The sequence below is a fragment of the Palaemon carinicauda genome, chromosome 8 (assembly GCF_036898095.1).
Source record: "Palaemon carinicauda isolate YSFRI2023 chromosome 8, ASM3689809v2, whole genome shotgun sequence".
In the NCBI taxonomy this organism is placed as follows: Eukaryota; Metazoa; Arthropoda; class Malacostraca; order Decapoda; family Palaemonidae; genus Palaemon; species Palaemon carinicauda.
Window position 1 is genome coordinate 8,766,477 of NC_090732.1, and position 22,153 is coordinate 8,788,629.

At 34.6% G+C, this 22,153-nt stretch overlaps 1 protein-coding gene across 1 annotated transcript in view; it reads right to left on the reverse strand.

The window, feature by feature from the left end:
* Window positions 1-19,497, reverse strand: part of LOC137645641 (transcriptional regulator ATRX homolog) — a 114,940-nt gene extending 95,443 nt beyond the window's left edge. The window contains exons 1-2 of the mRNA XM_068378463.1: window positions 19,366-19,497; window positions 3,928-4,034 (exon numbers count right to left, since the gene is read on the reverse strand). The gene's annotated coding sequence lies outside the window, so the exon portion shown is untranslated. The remainder of the gene's footprint in view (window positions 1-3,927; window positions 4,035-19,365) is intronic.
* Window positions 19,498-22,153: the final 2,656 nt, after the last annotated feature.

Below are 22,153 nucleotides of genomic sequence, written 5' to 3' on the forward strand. Positions count from 1 at the left end.
AGAGACAGGATGGGGGTAATTATCAGTCATGAATTAACTATACTAATTTCTTTTTAATGGTGTTACAGACTGATACACACACAAACAAAGCCACTCTAACAGCTTCTAAAAACATAGACAGCTCACACGTCTCGAACTGTCGACCTAACCGTGCCAGGACTCCCCGCTGCTGGGAGGAAGGACGCTGGTGACTGGTACAACACTTGAACATACGCTACCCGGGTGTAATGTCAGGCTGAGCAGCCGATCGGGTCTATGGTCTACCCAGGGCCAATAGAATAACATTCTATTGGCCTTGGGTCTACCCAAAAGCCAAAGCAAGTCCTTCAAAAAGAAGGCAACCTTGCTTACCCAATGCAATTTTGCAAATAAGAAAAAAAAACGTGAATAAAAGCAGAAGAAGAATTTGCACCGACTCGCAGGGGTGCCCTTTTAGCTCGGAAAAGTTGCCAACTAGCTTATTGGTTAAAATTATTATGTCTAACCAATCAGCTAGGTGGAAACTTCTCCGAGCTAAAGGGGCACCCCTGCATCATTAAAAGAAAAAAAAATTAATACAAGTTCTTTGATTTGTAATGGGTGTAATTTTCTTGTAGCCTAAATTACCAGTCTGATACGTGACGTCACAATACAATGTAAATAGGGTTGTTTTGGTGAACGAAAATCTTAAATTGATAAAAAAAAAGATATTTAACTAATTTTACTTAATTTCTTTGTTTGTAATTATATGTAATGCGTATGAATAAAACGACGTCTAATTAAATGTAGTTTATTTATTTGCTTGTTTCCATGCCCCACTGAGTTACTTTTCCCTGTTGGAGCCCTTGGGCTTATAGCATCCTGCTTTCCAAACTAGGGTTTTACCTTAGCTAATAATAATAATAATAATAATAATAATAATAATAATAATAATAAAATGTCTGTGGATTGATGTTGAAGAGTGTATCGTGTAGGCCTATTTGATATAGGACATGAGCACAAATAATACAAAAAAATGATTTCTTTGTTGTTTTATAATTGAAAATACAAAAGGAGACTTGTCTCGTTTATCAGTTGATTGTTTAGACTTGATAGAAGACAAAAAATCTTGAAGTTACGCAAAGGAAATCCGACATCAAAGACACGAAAACATCCGTTTCCGTTCCCTCCCTAATTTCAACTTTCCAGTCGGGACACAATGATTATTTTTCTTTCTAGATGACTGTTTGGTTTATTATGATGAAGTTAATTCTGATTGATTCTATTTCTTTTTCATCTGCTACACACACACACACACACACACATGTATATATATATATATATATATATATATATATATATATATATATATATATATATATATATATATATATATATATATATATATATATATATATATATATATATATACAATATACACACATATATATATATATATATATATATATATATATATATATATATATATATATCTATATATATATACTTTTTATGCAATAAACCCGAAGGAAAAATTAAATTCCCGATTGAAGTATTTTTATTCATTCAGAATTTTTATTTTTTCATAGTTATATATATATATATATATATATATATATATATATATATATATATATATATATATGTGTGTGTGTGTGTGTGTGTGTGTGTGGGTGTGTGTGTGTGTGTGTGTGTGTGTGTGTGTATTCAATAGCCTTAGTGCAGTCAATGTGTGTCCTGCAGGAACCTTCATATTTCCTAAGCTTCTTTATCACTTGATCAAGACATTTGTGTCGAAACATAGTGCTGTACTGAATAAAGTATGAAGAAAATGAATAATCATCGTTCATCAAACCAAAGGATTACGCCTGGAAACGTCGAGAAGCTGAGGATATTTAAAGTCCTGTGGGAAATACATTGACGTCACCAAGGCTATCGCCTTCAATGGAAATTGCATCAGAGAGAGGAGCTGTATCCCATATATATATATATATATATATATATATATATATATATATATATATATATATATATATATATATATATATATATATATATATATATAAATATATATATATATATATATATATATATATATATATATATATAGATATACATACCAGTTTATACTAACTTTTTTTGTTATTTTTACAGTACGCAAATTGAAACAATAAATATAAAAGGATAGAAACAGCAAATATAAAGAACTTGAAAAAAACGTAATCTAATAAAACATCATATTTACATTAAATAAAGAGGGAATAAACTTTCATCTGAGTATTTTTTTCAATCTAAAATAAGTATAGAAAGCTCATATTCTAAGTTCCCTTTCATTCAGTAACTTTTTAAATATGTTTGTTGATAATAGCCCTGTTTATTTACAGTTATTTGACAAGTATTTTCGCAGTCTTTTTTTTTTTCTTATTTTACTGATGATTTTAGAAACAGCTGCCAGTTCTCAGCACAAGATTAATTGATTGTAAACTTAACCATAAATACAAATAGTTATTAGATATTTATCTGTCAGAAATATAAGACTTAAAAAACCGAAGCAACTGCCATGTTGCAGAAAACATCGTTCGCAATGCGTGGCCAATCATGTGTGTCTTGGTTGAACCCACGGATAAGTATTTCCGTCTTGGCAACTCCTTGTTAGCAAGGCGGGTACAGTTACCACACAGTCAATTTCGATCTTAACATGTGTTGCTCAACGTGTTGGTAGGGAAATGGTCCACAGGAATACTATTTGTTTCATCGTGTTTAGGATCATTCATTTTGTATTATACAATGAAGCCTTGGAAGTAAAAGTTATGTCCTCTAGTTGGCATGGGAAAGGAAATTCCTGTTAATTATATTTAAGTTATTATTACTTTTCGTCGGCTCTTAACACATTCCACTTCTGTGAACTTGAACTGCAAAGATTAGTTCCTTTGGAATTTCAACTTATTCTTGTCTTTGCATTCTGTTAACCCGGAAATTCTGTGCCCAGAGCTCCCCCCCTCTCTCTCTCTCTCTCTCTCTCTCTCTCTCTCTCTCTCTCTCTCTCTCTCTCTCTCTCTCTCTCTCTCTCTCTATTAATGAGGTCTTTGGCCTAAACCTTAGCAGTTTCAATTTACCTCCACTTGAACAGAAAATTTTTAATAGAATACTGAGAAAAGGTTGCATAGTTTATTCAGCAATGAAAGAAATTATCAGAAAAAGAAGTTTCCATATATATATATATATATATATTTATATATATATATATATATATATATATATATTTACACATATATATAATATACACACACATATATATATATATATATATATATATATATATATATATATATATATATACATAATATATATATATATATATATATATATATATATATATATATATATATATCTATAGTTCTCTCAGGTACCCTTTTCTCTTATTTCTCTTCCTCTTATTTTCATTTTAATGTTTTTTTTTTATATTCCATATATGAAATATCTTACTTAATATTGTTACTGTTCTTGGAATATTTTATTTTGATTGTTTACTACTTCTCACGTAGTTTATCTATTTCCCTATTTCTTTACTCACAGGGCTATTTTCCCAGTTGGAGGCCTTGGGCTTAGAGAATCTTAATTTTCCCAGCTTGAGTTATATATTAACTTGTAATAATAATAATAATAATAATAATAATAATAATAATAATAATAATAATAATAATAATATAGCACATTGACTGGTGGAGTTATCGTAACCACTCTTTCATTATCTCACAAAACCGGAAATATATTTACGTATGTATAACTCGATTCATCTGTTCATTTTGCAATTCACCCACCTGTGCGTGTCAGCTGCATGTTATGTTTTGAATTATTATGATTTTATAATGACTAAAACCTTTCCCATTAATTTCAACAGCTCTTGCGCCACTATACGTTATAAAAGTGATAAGAAGAATATATAACTCGAGAGTTAACTAGACTTACCTTATGTTGGCTGGCTAATGCTGACGTCAGTCCAAGTTCAAATATGGTACAAGAATCATATCAAATATGTGTTTTGGTTTTTATAAACTTCTTTGTTGCTCTGACGACTGTAATAAAAAAAAATATTAAAGATCTCCAATGCCATTGGACAAAAAAAAAAGTGCCGTAATAATTCAAACTTAGATAAATTTGTAACACGAAAGATTATATACTGCATTTAATATATTTATTTCTTTACCAACTATGTTTCATGTGTCTGAGTTGGTCTCGATAGCTTACTTGAAACGATTATGATTGATTTTTGCATAATTTCTTACAGTTTAGATAGAAACCTGGTGTATACATGTTTCAAGTAAACAAGAAAATAAATTATAGTTATATTTTGATATAAACGTATTAGAGACCAAAGCCGATGAGAATTTTACATTACAAGAAATAAAATCGTTTGATTTCCCTGAAAATATGATTACAAGAACAACGGTATTAGCGTTCTTTCTAGAATTCGTATAGGCCTATCCTCCTTCAGATAATTAAGAGGTTTCGCATCACAACAAACCAATTAGCTTACTCCTGTAATCCCATCGACTCAAGTGTAGTCCTATATTCTCTCTATCATATCAAATACGGAAATACGAATTTACGTCGTAGGCGAGAATATAGAAAACTACAAACACAGAAAATGCATAAAATAATGAATTGATAAACCTTAGCGCTAAACCCTCGATGTTTTCTCTGCATGAAAGAAATTTAAGATGAAAAATCACACGAAGACTCAAGCGAATATTGGAATTTCATTTATGGTTATGATATCGGCAGATACACGATAGATATTCAACGGACGTCCATCTAGGTTTAAAGGTGCGATTAGATTGGAGAGTTTTTTTCCGCGAGTTGCTCTGAGACAGCTGCTCTATGGAATGTAAACCGGCTCTCCGAGATTTTCTCTCTACTCTCGCGAGTGTTTCTCTCCTCTCGCGCAAGCTACAGTCAAAACAGTCTAGACAGCACGCTCGTAGAGCTAGGTTGTTGCTCTCCACTCTATCCAGTGAATATTCAGATCTCTGAACGTTTTCGTTACTCTCGCGAGAGAACATGAGTGCCCAAAAGTGGAATAAAGATCAAACACTTGCATTAATTCAGCAATACGAGAAATTTCCTGAACTGTGGAATGTGACTTTGCGTGAGTACAGAAACAAAGAGCTGAAAATGAGTAAAATCAAAGAAATAGCTGAGAACTTGGGAATTAGCGAAAAAGAAATTACAAGGAAATGGCACAATCTTCGGAGTCAAATGTGCGCTGAAGCTAGAAAACTGAAGAAGAAAAAAAGTGGGAGTGGAGCTGAAGAAGTGTGCTTTAAAAGCAACTGGGAGTTTTACGATGCTCTGCAGTTCATGGTCAGTTACAGCGCACCTCAAGACGAGACCAGCGCAAATTGGGTAAATAAAAGTAGCATTTCTAATCACTGTATATTTTTAAATTCTGCACAAACAAACAGACAAACATTGTAAATTCTGCACAATCAAACCAAGCAAATGGACAAACATTGTAACTTACCACAGTATTATTGTATGTTCATAATGTATGGATAATATTAGTTCTGGTTTTTAATGATAAATTTAGATATATTTATATTGCCAGGGGACTTCGCCATTTGTTGACATAAAATAATTCTTGAAAGATTCTCGAATTTCTTGAGCCTCTGCAGACGCATTTCTTGCCCCTTGATGTTCCAAAGAATGAAAAGTTCTTAGTGGCAAATCTTCTCTTTAACATTTTACCATTTTCCTCCTCTAAATTTCCAGGAGCATAAATACAAGCCGATTCCTTTCTGGATAACAGAAAATTATGTAAGGCACATATACATGATACAATTGTCTTGGCTCGCTTCGGGGACACTGCCATCGGCCGTCTTAAGATGCGAAATCGGGCCGATATTAAGCCGAAAGCATTTTCCACTACACGGCGCGCTCTTGACAACCTGTAGTTAAAAATACGATTCGGTGCAGGCTGATTGGAGAAAGGAAAAGGTTTCATCAAATATCTTTTTAATGGAAATGCATCATCTCCAATTGCAACTAACGGTATTTGTCTGTTGCTTTGGGTGTAATCCAGAGGACGTCCGTTTGGCACGTTTAAGATATTGTTTTCTAAAGCTTGTGACAAAGAACAATTAGCAAATACTCCTCCATCTGATATGCGTCCATTGCACCCGACATCAATGTACTAAAATTTATAATTGGCATCTACTAATGCCATCAGGACAATGCTATTTGTTCCCTTGTAGTTGAAGTAGAGACTTCCGCTGTTTTGAGGCTATTTCAATACAATATGCTTCCCGTCTATTGCTCCCATGCAATTTGGGAATTGCCATTTTTCTTGAAATTCATTTGCAACTTTGTTCCATTCTTCGTTTGAACTGGGAACCTGTAAAGGTGCGATTAGATTGGAGAGTTTTTTCCGCGAGTTGCTCTGAGACAGCTTCTCTATGGAATGTAAACCGGCTGTAGAGTACTCTCCGAGATTTTCTCTCTACTCTCGCGAGTGTTTCTCTTCTCTCGCGCAAGCTACAGTCAAAACAGTCTCGTAGAGCTAGGTTGTTGCTCTCCACTCTATCCAGTGAATATTCAGATCTCTATACTAGTTGTCCTTGGTATGGATTGTGGAAGTTATGGAACCTCTGGAGGCCGCTAAAATCCAGTTAGGTTTGACTTTAGATGCTAACAACTGCAGTTTCCTATTGAATGCTCTTTTGTTTAGACGAAGCATAATTCTAGAGAAGGTTTAGCTTAAAAAAAATTCTTACGCTTATAGAATATTATTTTATGGATTACCATTATCTTAGTAATGGCAGTTCATGGTATTCCATTACTCAGTCAACTCCGTATTTTAATCAGTCAGCGTTATTTATAATTTGTGTCTGAAATATATTCTCAAAACAGAACACACTCCTAACTTCACAAAACGTACGAGTGCCCAGTATGGATTTCGACTGTGACATATGTCTTTATTATAATTTATATATGAAAGATCTGTTTTAGTGTTGTTACTGTTCATAAAATATTTTGTTTTAAATTTTCATTGGATCTCATAGTTTATTTATTTACCTATTTCCCCTCCTCACACGGCTATTTTTCCCTGTTGGAGCCCTTGGGCTTACAGCATCCTGCTTCTCCAACTAGGGTTGTTGCTTACCTAATAATAATAATAATAATAATAATAATAATAGTAGTAGTAGTAATTATGGCCGATGACCGATGTGGTAACGTCAGCTACTTTTTTTTATATTTTTATTAAAAAGTTAAATTACATATTCTTTACAATCACAATATTTACAGTATAATCACATTTAATTGCATTTTTCTATAAACAAATCCATCTAATTTAACAATTTACAACATCACACATCTTGATTTTAATTTTTAGTCACTCAAAAACAGTAATTTATATACTTTTTGGTGAAAATTTTATTCATTCTTTCTTTATAAATATTTTTCAAAAGCCACCGATCATATTGAAATTTACTCTTAAGAAAGGCATCTGTTTCCTCTTTCGTATATCGTTTCTTCTTACTGATCCAAACAGCATATAAATAACCAACAATCAATGCAATGGCGCTATTATAATCCTTTTTCATCCTATATTTGTAATTGAACATTAATGTGTTTAAAAAATTGTCCCTGTTTATGTCACAAGTTTAAAATAATACACTTTTGACATATATCAATATTGTCTGGATGTGCCTGCAAAAGTAAAATATATGCAAACTGTATTCAACATCATCGCAATGATCACATTTATCAGTGTCTCTGGTATTCAACATTTTCAGACGATTATTTGTCGCCAAAGTTCCATGAGCATATTTAAAGGCAAACTCTCTCTCCATGATGCCAATGAAAGGTTTGTTTATGCTGTCCCAGACCATTTTCCAGTCCAAAAGTGGATAACTCCCTTCAATTTTTGGGACACTCTCTGTCCTTATAAAATTATAACAATCTTTAGAACTTAAGTTAGGAAATTTTGCATGGTGATAAACTTTTCTGATTACATTAATTGCAACTGAATAAAATGATGTTGACACAAATGAAACCTCATTTATTTCCTTCAAGTCCAACAAAAAACTAATTCTCATCTTGCAATAGAAATTACTTAAACCAATATCCTTTCTAATATCATTTAGAGCTGTCGAACTGAAAATCGCCAAGGACTTGAAATAAACATTTATATTACCCAATCCACCTTTCTCTTTCGACAAACAAAGAGTATCTCTACCTACAGGATGGCAAGTTCCCTGCCATATTAACGTCAGCTACTGGTGAACGCCAGACTGAGGTTCGAGTCCTGTTCAAATTCGTTAGTTCCTTTGTTCGATACAACCTCACCCGTTTGGGGGAGCCTATAGGTCTATCTGATGATTCGTTATCAGCCATTGCCTTGGCCCTAGCTTGGCTGGAGATGGGGCTCGAGGGCTGGTCATATGTATATGTGGTCAGTCTCTAGGTCATTGTCCTGCTCGATAGGGAAATGTCACTATCCCTTGCCTCTGTCATTCATGAGCGGCCTTTAAACATTTAAACACGGATCCATACTTACTCTTGGGTTAAACTACTTTTTGCCACTCGTATTTCAGTTCCTCAGCCTTTCAACACTATATATATATATATATATATATATATATATATATATATATATATATATATATATATATATATATATATATATATATATACATATATATTGCTAGATTCTTCTACAGTCTTTTCCTCGAAGCTCTGAGTATATGAGACATCCACACATATGAATATTTGTCCTCAGTATACTTGCAAAAGTCTAGAAAGAGCTTTATTTTTAATCTAAAATATGAGATAAACAAAAAAAGATAAGACAATTACAATACGGTAGAACGAAACATACTATGTCTCTGGCACGGTCTAGTGTCTTGACCGCGTTCTCAGGTACACCTTGGGGCTTCTTTTTGGTGTACTGAGATATCTTTTTCTTTCTTTTTTTTGTAACGGTTACTATCAGGAAGCTGTACCGTGGACAGTTTCCTCACAAGCCTTTCTACGAACCGGATCTTTCAACTTAAAGAAAAGAACCTTGTCACTGTGGTGAATTTTCTGTGGAAACTTGGACACATTACTAGATTTCAAATAATTTCTTGAATATTATAGATAATATTTATATCATTTTTATCGGCAGAATACTTTGAATACCCAAAAAAATCGTTGGTTGGGCAATGTTTAGACTTTTCGGCGATGCTCTCTCTCTCTCTCTCTCTCTCTCTCTCTCTCTCTCTCTCTCTCTCTCTCTCTCTCTCTCTCTCTCTCTCTCTCTCTCTCTCTCTGTATGTATGTATGTTCACACGCGTATATATGTATATATATATATATATATATATATATATATATATATATATATATATATATATATATATATATATATATATATATGAGTGTGTGTGTGTGTGTATGCAATCACAGCCATAAACATCACTGAAATATTTGTCCAGCCTATGATTCCTCTGTACATGAAAGATCATATAATCAGTTTTATGCTTTTATCGACTCTAATGTCCAATACATTTCCATATACTGTATTATACAGTATATACTGTATATACAGTATAACCCCATCATCCGGTGTTCTCTTCCTCTTCCTACAGAACCCGTTGTTGCTCTTCCACCAGGAAGTCTTTTGACTTTTGATCTGTTTTATTTTGAGATTGCAGGCCTATTTGAGCAATACATTTATTAAGTCCCTTTTATAAACTTTCTTTTAAGATGCCCGCTTGTGAGTCTTACAAATTTACATGCCCCGTATTTTAATATAAATAAATTTCAATCGGGGAAATGGCAGTATTTGGCATCTATCGTCACGCGGTATAAACCGTTGCTGTTTACTGATGCCAACAAACGCGCAAGGTGTTTGGACCATAACGGTTGCCTTTTTTTTTTTTTTTTTAATTCTTATTATTATTATCATGTGCTCTTTACGTCCTTTTATAACATCTGGTTTACGGCCCTACATAACAATATACCGTTCGATCTCTGAAGCGGTGTTATAGATTTGCATTATGTAAGCGCATACTAAGAATGAAGTTTTAATACATTTAAGAATAGTGTTTTTATTACTGTCTATTGATAACATATGCTAGATTATTATTATTATTATTATTATTTTTTTGTACAGCTTTCCTTATCGCGATACCCAAAGCCTTTCACACAAAAGAATCATATATATATATATATATATATATATATATATATATATATATATATATATATATATATATATATATATATACATGATTCTTTTGTAATATATACACACACACATATATATATATATATATATATATATATATATATATATATATATATATATATATATATATATATATATATATATATATATATATATATCTAGCTAACCTACAACCCTAGATGGATATGCAGGATTCTCTAAGCCACAGTGCTCCAACAAGGAAAATAGCCCAGTGAGGTAAGGAAATAAGAAAACTGGTAGAATAACGTGTCTGAGTGTACCATCACGCAAGAAAACTTTTTTAAAATGTGGTCAAGAGTAATCATTTAGGACTCACTAGAAAATATCTCTTCTTCCTGTAAGTTTATGTAAGACCATATTTCACTTTCAGAGTAAACATGTTTTCATGTAAAGGCTAAGACAGGTTTCTTTTCTAGGTTAATTTCCTTGACCTAACATGTATTCTAGGTAAATTTCCTTGAGTTAATATGTATTCTAGGTAAATTTTCTTGAGTTAACACTTATTCTATGTATTTTTCCTTGAGTTAACATGCATTCTATGTAAATTTCCTTGAGTTAACGTGTATTCTAGGTAAATTTCCTTGAGTTAACGTGTACTCTAGGTAAATTTCCTTGAGTAACACGTATTCTAGGTAAATTTCCCTGATTTAACATGTATTCTAGGTAAATTTCCTTGATTTAACATGTATTCTAGGTAAATTTCCTTGAGTAACACGTATTCTAGGTAAATTTCCCTGATTTAACATGTATTCTAGGTAAATTTCCTTGAGTTAACATGTATTCTATGTAAAGTTCCTTGAGTTAACGTGTATTCTAGGTAAATTTCCTTGGGTTAACACATATTCTAGGTAAATTTCCTTGGGTTAACATGTATTCTAGATAAATTTCCTTGAGTTAACACGTATTCTAGGTAAATTTCCTTGAGTTAACATGTATTCTAGTTATATTTCCTTGAGTTAACGTGTATTCTAGGTAAATTTCCTTGTGTTAACATGTATTCTAGGTAAATTTCCTTGAGTAACACGTATTCTAGGTAAATTTCCTTGGGTTAACGTGTATTCTTGGTATATTTCCTTGAGTTGATGTGTATTCTAGGTAAATTTCCTTGAGTTAACATGTATGCTATGAAAATTTCTTTGAGTTAACATGTATTCTAGGTAAATTTCCTTAACTTAAGATGTAGACTCGAGATCACGCGGTGGCTGAGAAACCTTAAAAAGCAAAGGCAAAGAAATTCTTGGTAATTGACACACCTGCAGCTACGAAGCTTCCTTTGGAAATGGCCTAAACGAAAATTTGCTTGATGTGATAGGTCTAATTAGTAGTGAAATAATCAATCTCTTTCTTAGGAGACTCTTTAGCTATGGTAAGCAGCTCTTCTAGGAGAAGGACACTCCGAAATCAAACTCATTGTTCTTTAAGTCTTGGGTAGTGTCATAGTCTCTGTGCCATCAACAACAATAATATGAATAGGGAAGTGGGGAATATGGGGAAAGGAAGAGTACCCCAGGATACAATCCGGTTTATAGCTCAAAGGCAGGTACTCGGGATGGGAAAGATTAAGGAAATAGGGAGAAAGAGAAGTACAGGAGAAGAATAAAATAGGGGCGGACCCTCTTGCGATATTAGGGAATTGGTATTAATTTTTTCATGGTCTTCGACTGTTTTGGGTTAGAGCTCCCTTGCTTGGGGATACACTCGGACACACTATTCTCTCTAATTTCTGTTCCTCTTGTTTTGTTAAACTTCTTATAGTTTACATAGGATATATTTTAGTGTTGTTGATGTTCTAAAAATATTTTTTTCCTTTTTTCCTTTCCTCACTGGGCTATTTTCCCTGTTGGAGTCCTAGGGTTATACATCCTGCTTTTCCAACTAGGGTTGTAGTTTACCTAATAATAATGATAATAATAATAATAATAATGTTGAAAATGAGTGAAAATTATATATGACCGCCCCACAACAACGGGAATTAACTAACTGCCGTTTTAAAAGAACAGTAGGCCTACAATGTCTCTTAAAAGTCTAAATGCTGAACATGGCTGCTCAGATTGCTGGTCGAATGATTTTACGATGAGAAAATCGTGGTTAATCAAGTCTTCGACGTGGGATTGACCTGGTTACTGATCAGACGTGTTATTTTCTCCTCCTGACCTGACCTCCCGCTCAGTTAGGCCCATGAGGTAGCGACCACCCCGTGAAACTAATGAGGTGCTAAACTTTTTGCTGAACTGCTGAAAACAAATCGTTTCCGTGCTCTCTTTATTACTCCACATCTTTTTGTCTTTTCTGTGTTTTTAAATAGTGATCTGAAAATGCATTCTGCTGAAGAAGTCAATAAATCCCAGGTCTTGAGTGGCCAGCCGCTTGTAACCAAAATCTCTAAAAACGTGAATGGAGTTCTCCAAGCCTCCAGTGTAGTGAACTCGCCTCCCGACCTGTGTGCTGAAATTCAGGCCCTGAAATCGTTACTCTCGGGTCAAATTTCTAACCTCGTATCACAAGTGAGTGATCTAAAGGACAAAATGGAGTCTATTGAGGAAAGGGTCACTGCTGCGGTGGAGGACAAACTACGCCACCATCTAGAAGAGATAGACCGTAAAATTAGTGAAAAGGACAAAATAATTACCGACCTAACAAATAGGGTGGCGACACTTGAAGCCAGGCCAGACACATCTAGAGAAATGGAAATTCTCGAGGAGAAGCTGGATGAGATGGAAGCCCAAATGATATGTGATAATCTTGTCCTGTCTGGCCCTGCTTTGCCCGCTCCCCAACCAAACGAGGATACACGGAATATAGGCCGAGATCTCGTGGAAAGGTGTGTCCAAAAGAATTTTCCTGACCACGTCTTCCTTGAAGGGCGAAGGATCGGTAAGAGAAGGGTCGATGGGTCTTTTGAAAACAACAACATCTTGCTGAAAGTGATGTCGCGAGCTGTGAAGGCGGACATCAGACACTCGTGTTTTCAACACAGGAATGACACTGCAAAAGGTTTCTTTATAGGCGAAGCGCTCACAAAGAAACGTGATAAGCTTTTTTATGAATTACGTAGAGTGAAAAGACAGCAGTATACCGGTCTGTTCCTACATACTCGCGACGGAGTTATTAAAGTGAAAACTTCCTCAGCGGGCAAAACTTTTGCTATCCGTACCCGAAAGGACCTTGATCTATTCTACAGTAGTACAGGGCTCAGTGCCCCTGAGTGATTTCAAAATATGTGCTAAATACTCCATTGTTTTCAGTTTCTGTAACCATTTTTTCTAACCTCATTAGTTTTTTCACATTTAAATTTTTGAATTTACACTCACAATTTTTTCTTTTTTTCAAATTGCATTATTTTACTTTTAACACTGCCATTTCCACTATTGTTAGTAATATCATTACTATTATCAAATTTACCATTTTTACTTTTACTGATATTAATATCATTATTATTTTTTTTTTCTCCTTTTTTATTACTACTATTTTTGTTAATATTATTTTTATTATTCCTATTTCTGTATTGTAATTACAACAATTATTTCCTTGTTTATATTTTTTACAACTATTTCCAGTTTTCACCGTAACGAAATATTTTCATTTTTTGTATTTCTAAGCATATTGTTACTAAACTATTAATTACTAATTTTAACTGTGGTTACGTCTCATGAACACAAATCCTGTATATCACATTGATCCTGATGAAAACTTTATTGATTTTGTGAACACATCTGATCTGTTTTCCTGTAAATATTACACTACTGACACATTTAATGATTCTCTCCCTAATCATATGCGGCAATGCCTTTCATTAATAAGTTTTAATATTCGAAGTTTCAAGAAAAACCATGACGAATTTATTGGCTACTTAAATAACTGCAACCATGAATTTGATATCATTGTATTGACCGAAACATGGGCTAAGGAAGAAACTCACTGCATGAATTATCTTCCTGGGTATAATGCGTGTCACAATTATCGGGAAGGTCGGAGGGGCGGCGGTGTGAGCATTTTCGTTAAAGACTCTATTGATTTTCAACCTCTTGATGACTTCTTCAACATTTCTAATGATAATTTTGAAAGTGTCGGTGTAACGGTTTCTATACCAAACTCGCCTCATAAAACAGTAATCTTAGGTATCTACAGACGTCCAGGAGGTAACGGAAATATGTTTTTCGACTCGTTAGAGGAGGTGCTAAGAAATCCAGGTATCTCCCCTATGAATACAATTGTCACTGGGGACTTTAACATCTGCTTAATGAGGGAAGGGGAGAGCGAGACCACCCGCAGACTGATTAACACAATGCGATCTTTTGACTTTCGCCCGTCAATAACTAGACCAACAAGAGTCGGCTCGAATGACTCGCTGTCTTGTATTGACCATATTTGGGCAAATAATAATCTTGTTGGTAATAGTGGGATATTCTTAGCAGATATCACAGATCATTTCCCAATTTTCTGTAGTCTATTAATGCCCATATTAAACAACGTAGACAACAAAATAAAAATTCAATTCAGAGATATGAGCGAAGTGAATGACAGGAAATTCACGGAACTCCTGAGGGGGAAAGACTGGACCGAATATGGTCAAGCCTCATTAGATCCTCACCTGGGGGCGGCCTCTTTTACGGATGAAATAGACAGCTTTTTCAATGAATGCTTTCCTTTAAAAACAAAATATGTAAGTGTTAAAAGATTGGTGAATAAGTGGCTCTCCAAAGGGCTACTGAAATCAATTAACATTAAACATAATTTATATCGAAGAATGAAATTGGGTGCTTATAGTGCCCAACGCTATAGAAACTATTGTAATATGTTGCTTACATTAATTCGCGTGGCAAAGAAAAAATATTTTGATAGTACTTTTGATCAACTCCGAAATGATGCTAAAAAATCCTGGGATCTCATAAATTCGTCCCTTAGGCCTGGAAAGAAAAAGCGCACTTCGCTAAGAAAACTCATTGGTCGTAACGGCGAAACTATTACTGACAGCCAACAGATTGCAAATGCTTTTAATCTTCATTTCTCTACAATTGGCATTACTCTCCGAGATGCCCTGCCTCAAAATAATCAGTTAGATTTTCATTCCTATTTGCCTCCTTCAAATCAGCACTCTATTTATTTGACCCCATCTTCTCCACTTGAAGTAATCAACATTATAAAAAAACTAAAGAACAAAAAAGCAAATATTCATTCTCCCCCTACTAAACTATATAAGAATAATGCTAGTTTACTTGCCTTTCCTATATCCTTATTGTTCAACCGTTGTATTGCCTCTGGCATTTATCCTGACATTTTTAAAATAGCATGCGTTACTGTGCTACATAAGTCTGGTGTTAAATCGGATGTCAATAACTATAGACCAATAAGTTGCCTTCCCTTATTGAATAAAATTTTTGAAAAATTATTGTACAATCGACTCTACTCCTTCTTTACTAGATGTAATATCTTTTCTTCCTGTCAGTATGGCTTTCTGCGTGGCGTTAGTACAAGTGATGCTGTAAATGACCTTCTTGAAAATATCTACAATGCGATGAATAAAAATGAATACCTTGGTGCGGTCTTTTTAGATTTGAGTAAAGCCTTTGACACAGTGTCTCATGATGTGCTGCTTAAAAAGCTCGAACATTATGGAATACGTGGAAATGCGTTACTCTTACTAAAATCCTACTTAACGAGTCGAAAACAATTTGTGACCCTCGATGGCCATCTCTCAGAGGTTATGGATGTCAAAATAGGTGTTCCCCAGGGATCAGTCCTAGGACCGTTATTTTTCCTCGCCTATATCAATGATCTACCTCGATCAGTAGGTAGGTTAAGCTCCATACTCTTTGCCGATGACACTACGCTTCACTTTAGACATAAAAATATCTACTCCCTCTGTGATACACTAACCAATGATTTAACTCGTGTAAAAAACTGGCTACTAGCAAATAAGTTAACCTTAAATGAAAGAAAGACATACTTCACAATCTTTTCTCTACGAAGAGTTCCTGATAACATAAGGGTTTCTATAGGAAATCACACTCTGGATCAGAAGTCCAGTGGTAAATTTTTAGGGATAATTCTTGATAATAAACTAACTTTCTGTGAGCATGTAAATATGACAGTTAATAAAATTGCCAAAGTAATGGGTATCATATATAGATTAAAAGAGTATTTCCCCTTATATATTATAAAACAATTGTATCACTCGTTAGTATCTCCTCACCTAAATTACTGCAATACGGCGTGGGGGAGTAGTAGTAGAAATGTCTTGCAACCATTAATTGTAATTCAAAAAAGACTGGTAAGAATCATAAGCTCCAGTGATTACTTAGCTCATACATCGCCACTTTTCCGGTCTCTCTCGATATTGAAGCTGGAAGACAATTATAAGCTCTCCTTAATGAATATGATGTTCCAAACACTTATTTTGAACAAATTTCCAGATTTAAGACGAAAAATAATTCAGGAACAATCAGTTCATCCAAATGGAACAAGAAATTCAAACTTAACTCTCCCTTTCATACGTATTAATAGATGCGAGCAATCGTATCTATACCAAGGTATTAAACTTTGGAATACTCTGCCCGCTTATCTAAAGGCACTGCTTAGCGTTCGGTCTTTTAAGAAATCATATACAAATCTCCTGTTATCTGGGTATTAAGCTTTATTAATAAATATTTATACTTGCCTACCTAACCACAACGCAAGTATGTTTCATTGTTTAGAATATTTTTTATTTGTAAAACTAGTTCTTTTACTGAGTTTTTTGCTTAATATCTACAATTTTTTCAATGTATATACCATTAGCTTTCATATACCATCTTTCCTTATCATATAAATATGCATTTCCATTTGTTTTTAGGCTAAGATTCTCATTTATATGTATCTATTTGTATACATATGATTATGTATATGTATGCGTACTTTTTGTATATCTATATCCATATTTACTTTATTTTTTATTTTTACTTAATTGATGATATTATTTTGTTGTATTATTGCCCGAAGAGCTCTGCTCCACATGGGCTTGGACTGTCTTTTTTTTTTCTTTTTGTAAATCTTTGAATGTAAATATTTTTTGTCCAATAAACATTATTATTATTATTATTATTATTATTATTATTAACGGAATGTATGACGATGACGTCATCGGTTTCGCTGGAATTTGAAAGTAACGTTTGCAAGACTTTCTTTCATCTTGACCACAAGTGTGTTATATCGTTAGGATATATAAGATACAATTAAAACGTTATCTGATAAACTCTCTCTCTCTCTCTCTCTCTCTCTCTCTCTCTAGAATTGAAGCGTTTATCTATGAAAAAATCAGTCACGCGCGCACACACACACACACACACACACACACATATATATATATATATATATATATATATATATATATATATATATATATATATATATATATATATATGTGTGTGTGTGTGTGTGTGTGTGTGTGTGTATTCATTATTATCATTATAAAAATGTGGCATTCTAATACGAAAACAACTCAAAATTGTACCTCAAGTCTCCTCACAGCAGAATGCCATTATAAACAAAGAAATAAATAGTACAGCGATAAACAAATAAAGACGTATTAATAAACAGAGTATTTCAATATCAATAAAACAAGAATCCAATAATACAAATTTGGTAAAGCTAAAATACACGAGGTGTCACTCGCATTCCAGCGATTGAGCGAGTTACCAGAAAACAACGCGCTGAGAACGAATATTTTTGTAACGTTTCTGGCTTTTCGTTATACTTTGCTTGGCTTTAAATCTTGCTAAATGTCCAGTTTTAGTTACACATTTCAACATTAATTTGGAAGCTATTTAGTTAAACAATTAAATCGTTATTTACTAAATGTTTCATAGTTGAAACTCCCTCTTTTGTCTCGTGTTCACAAGGTCAGATTATTCCATCTCTTGCCTTCATTTCACAGCATCACAATATACACGCCAGCTCTCTCTCTCTCTCTCTCTCTCTCTCTCTCTCTCTCTCTCTCTCTCTCTCTCTCTCTCTCTCAAGTTGAATGGCGGCTACGTTAGGCCGAGAATTGCTATGGAAACCATGTCAGTGTCATTCCCTTGACTCACTTTCGGCCACTTTGCAAAATCTTCTGTCACTTTCAACGCTCTTCGTTATGTTATTATTCATAAGCGCATGCATAATGTGGCAATGCATCATTACATTCCTTCATTTTACTGTTATTTAGTCCTAGGTATTTCATAGTTGTGACTCTGATCATAGGCCTATATAGAAAATATATATTCCTCTTGTTATTGTTGTAGATTGTAAAGCCCAATACTATAGCCCCAAACAGCATGAATATAACGAACTTCAACAATATATCTTACGACCTGTAAAGTCCTTGCACACTGTAGTCTTTGTAAGTCCTGCAGGCTGCAGGTCGTAGGACTTGACGTCTGTAACAGGGCAAAGAAAATAGTCAAAACTCAAAAGACAAAGACGGTTTTCCAAGTCACAGTTGGTTGGCGCGCGTTCTAAACAAAGGCTAGGCCGCTCGGCAGATTAGCCTTGGAAAGGTTTCCTGACCTCTCTCTCTCTCTCTCTCTCTCTCTCTCTCTCTCTCTCTCTCTCTCTCTCTCTCTCTCTCTCTCTCTCTCTCTCTCTCAAGAAGTACAATAAAGCACCAAGTTTTTATGAGTGTATTCGTCATTCAACTTAATAAACACTGAAATAATTCTGATATAATTCCTAGCCACTGAACATTTTCCAAGTGTAAAAATAGGTCAATTTTGTTCTTGTATTTGTGAAACGTTGTGATTTTTAAAATTATATTAATTTTAGTAATACACGTGTTTTGAATTTCAAGGATAGATTGCATTAAGAATAATTTAATCTGAATTATGTCACTTGTACAGCAAATGGGAAATTTGGTGTAGCTCTCGTCTAAGAATCTAACCATATACTGTAGAATAGGCCTACATGAAATTTGAAATTTATGTGCAATAAATCTAATAGAATAGAAATGGAACTGCCTTTCTTCATAACCTTGGATTTATTCATGTCAACGTTCGTTTCGAGAGGCATTTTCTCACGTTATGCTTCAAATAAGTTGATAATGTTTTAAATTAATATGTTCTTTTCAAAGCTCTTCCATTCCAACACGGCCGAGAAACCGAGTTTATATGCTGTAGTCAACTGACGAAATATCTTACCTGCCATGTGAGTTTTGAAAGTACAAAGAACATCCCCATTCATCTCTCCGCATGGTCTGATCGATCCCCTCCCCCCTCCTGGGGGAGGAGATTGTGAAGGGAGGGGTACCTTTCACAATCTACTCCCCCAGTGATCCCCCTCCTCGGGACTCGGGTTGGCGACGCTGGTCTGAGCATGCGTCTGCGCAGTGCGGTAGTCCATTTCTGCTTCGCCCTTACAACGGAGAGGGTCTATCTGACGAACCTGATTATTCTAACGCCATATCTACGAAAGCACCGCAATGCCAGTCATCAGTGTTCGGGATAACAACGACCCGAAACTTCCGGAAGATCATAGTATAATGGGGATCCTCCATAACGCAACCGGCGTATTTTTCACAAGGGTCCGCAGAAATCAGAGAGGATATGCTGCCTACATGGAAAATCCCGAGGATAAAGAAAAGCTCTTGGATCCTGCAAACAGAAAGGTCCTAGCGAGATCGAAATTGGAGGTAATTAAACCACCTGATTACAGAGCTGCGTGCACCATTATTATCAACGCGGCGAGCTACCATTACATACGCTTAGGAGAGGAGAGAATTAAAACAGAGTTGGAACGCGGAATGAATGCAGAGATTTCCTCTATGGCAGTGTTTGGAAACAAACTGAGAGTGGAACTTGATTCCCCAGAAGACGCTAAACGCATTTTAGAAGCAGGAGAGATAAAAACTGAGGCTATTAACTTCCACGATATAGAAAGAGCGCGGTTTTCAAAAGTTCCACAATGTTCTCGGTGCTATTCGTACGCGCACGAGAGGATCGAGTGCCCCAGCAAGGAACAGCTTTGCTTCGTATGCGCCGAGCCTGGACACGACGATATCACCTGCCCCAACAAAGACAACCCTAAATGTAGGAACTGTCTCCAGGACCACGTGGCCATAGCATTCAGGTGTCCCTTCCGTAAGGTACGACTGTTTGAGTTGGACGAGCGCTCGGAATGTGATTTGGAAACCCTGCTTCTGGTCGACCAAATGAGACGTATCCTCGGTGAGAAGAGTCCGTTGACGAGCGACGACGAAGCGTCCGATGGAGTATTTTCTAATACTGCATTGGATTCAGATTCAGATTCAGACGAGCCTAGCGGTGCTGCGTCATTGTCTACGCGTCGTGAGCGTAGGAATAAGGTGGAAAAGCCCATGGATAATGAAGATGAAGAAGAGAAGAAGCCTTGGAAGGCAGTTAGGATTTTGAGAGCCCCTGACCCAGAGAATGGTGAAGGTCCCCGAAGGATATGTCACAAAATAGGAAACTTCAAACCGCCTGTGATAGAATCTTCGGCCCCGCTCACGTTCCCCGTCTTACCGCCTAGACGCCTGAGGAAAATAGCAGCCTAATGATTTTAATTTTTTTATACTATATATTAATGTTCATTAAAAAAAATGTAGTTTGGTATAATGTCAGTCTTTTGATATCCTTCATACATTTGTTATATTTTTGTATGTTACTGAATGTTATGAATAATTATAATAAAAGGAATGAGTCATATCACTTAGATGTTTAAGAGATGATGATTTGCAAATAAAACAAACAAATAAAAAAGAAAACCTAAACAAACCAATAAAGAAAAACGAATAATCGTGAGGTACCGCCGTCAGTCTACACCAGGAGGTGTACTGTAGGTATTATTAACTGTTATGAATAATTATAATAAAAGGAATGAGTCATATCACTTAGATGTTTAAGAGATGATGATTCGCAATTAAAACAAACAAATAAAAGAAAACCAATAAGGAAAAACAAACAATCGTGAGGTAGCGCCGTCAGTCTACGCCAGGTGGTGTACTGTAGGTGTTATTAACGGTTGTGGTCGCGAGGGAGGTGTACTTCATGAGTCAATAGACGTGTAATACCAGGCGAAATATGAATGAAGAGTAGATTCTTCCTTATACATGCAGGCAACATAATGTCGGCCTAAACATTGGCTGATGGAGTGCTTGATAAATTATATTTTTCCTTTATATATTTTCGGTAGGTTATTGGTAAGGTTATCATAATTTATTGTTAGGGAGTAACAACGTTGGGATATCTAACATGAACTGGAAGGAGATAACATAGTCTATATTTATCGTTTTCAAAACTTGCATTACTTTTTTTGCAGTCACTATATACAGTATACATTAACATTTTTACATAAGCAAACCGTCGAAATTAACAATTTACACATCTTGGTTTGGATTTTTAGCTACTCAATAATGAATTTATATACTTTTTGTGAACGATTTAGTCATTCTTTATAGATATTCTTAATAGCAACCTATCATGAATTTTGCTCTCAAGAAAGGCATCTGTTTCCTCTTTTGCCTATATTATTATTGTTATTATTATTATCATTACTTTCAAAAATAACCTTTCTGTTAATATTTGTACTCTTAATGTTCAAAGAGTAGATGGGGTAGAAGAGGTTTGGCTCTCTGTACAATCTCGTAAGCTACCTTCTGTTATCATTGGTTGCTTATATAGACATCCGCATGCTTCAAATGATACTTTTAACTATATTTTGGAATGTCTGAGAATGATTTCTCTAAAGAATAAATCAATTTATGTAATAGGTGATCTAAATGATGATTTAATGTTAGGTTCAGCAAAGATACATAATATTTTAAGAGTCACCAAATTAAATCAAATGATTAATAAACCTACTAGAGTTAGCCCCATCTCATCCACACTACTAGACGTGTTAATAACAAACAAGCAGGAAAGTGTCATTAAAATTGAGGTAAATCCAAGTATTGTAGCTGACCATGAACAT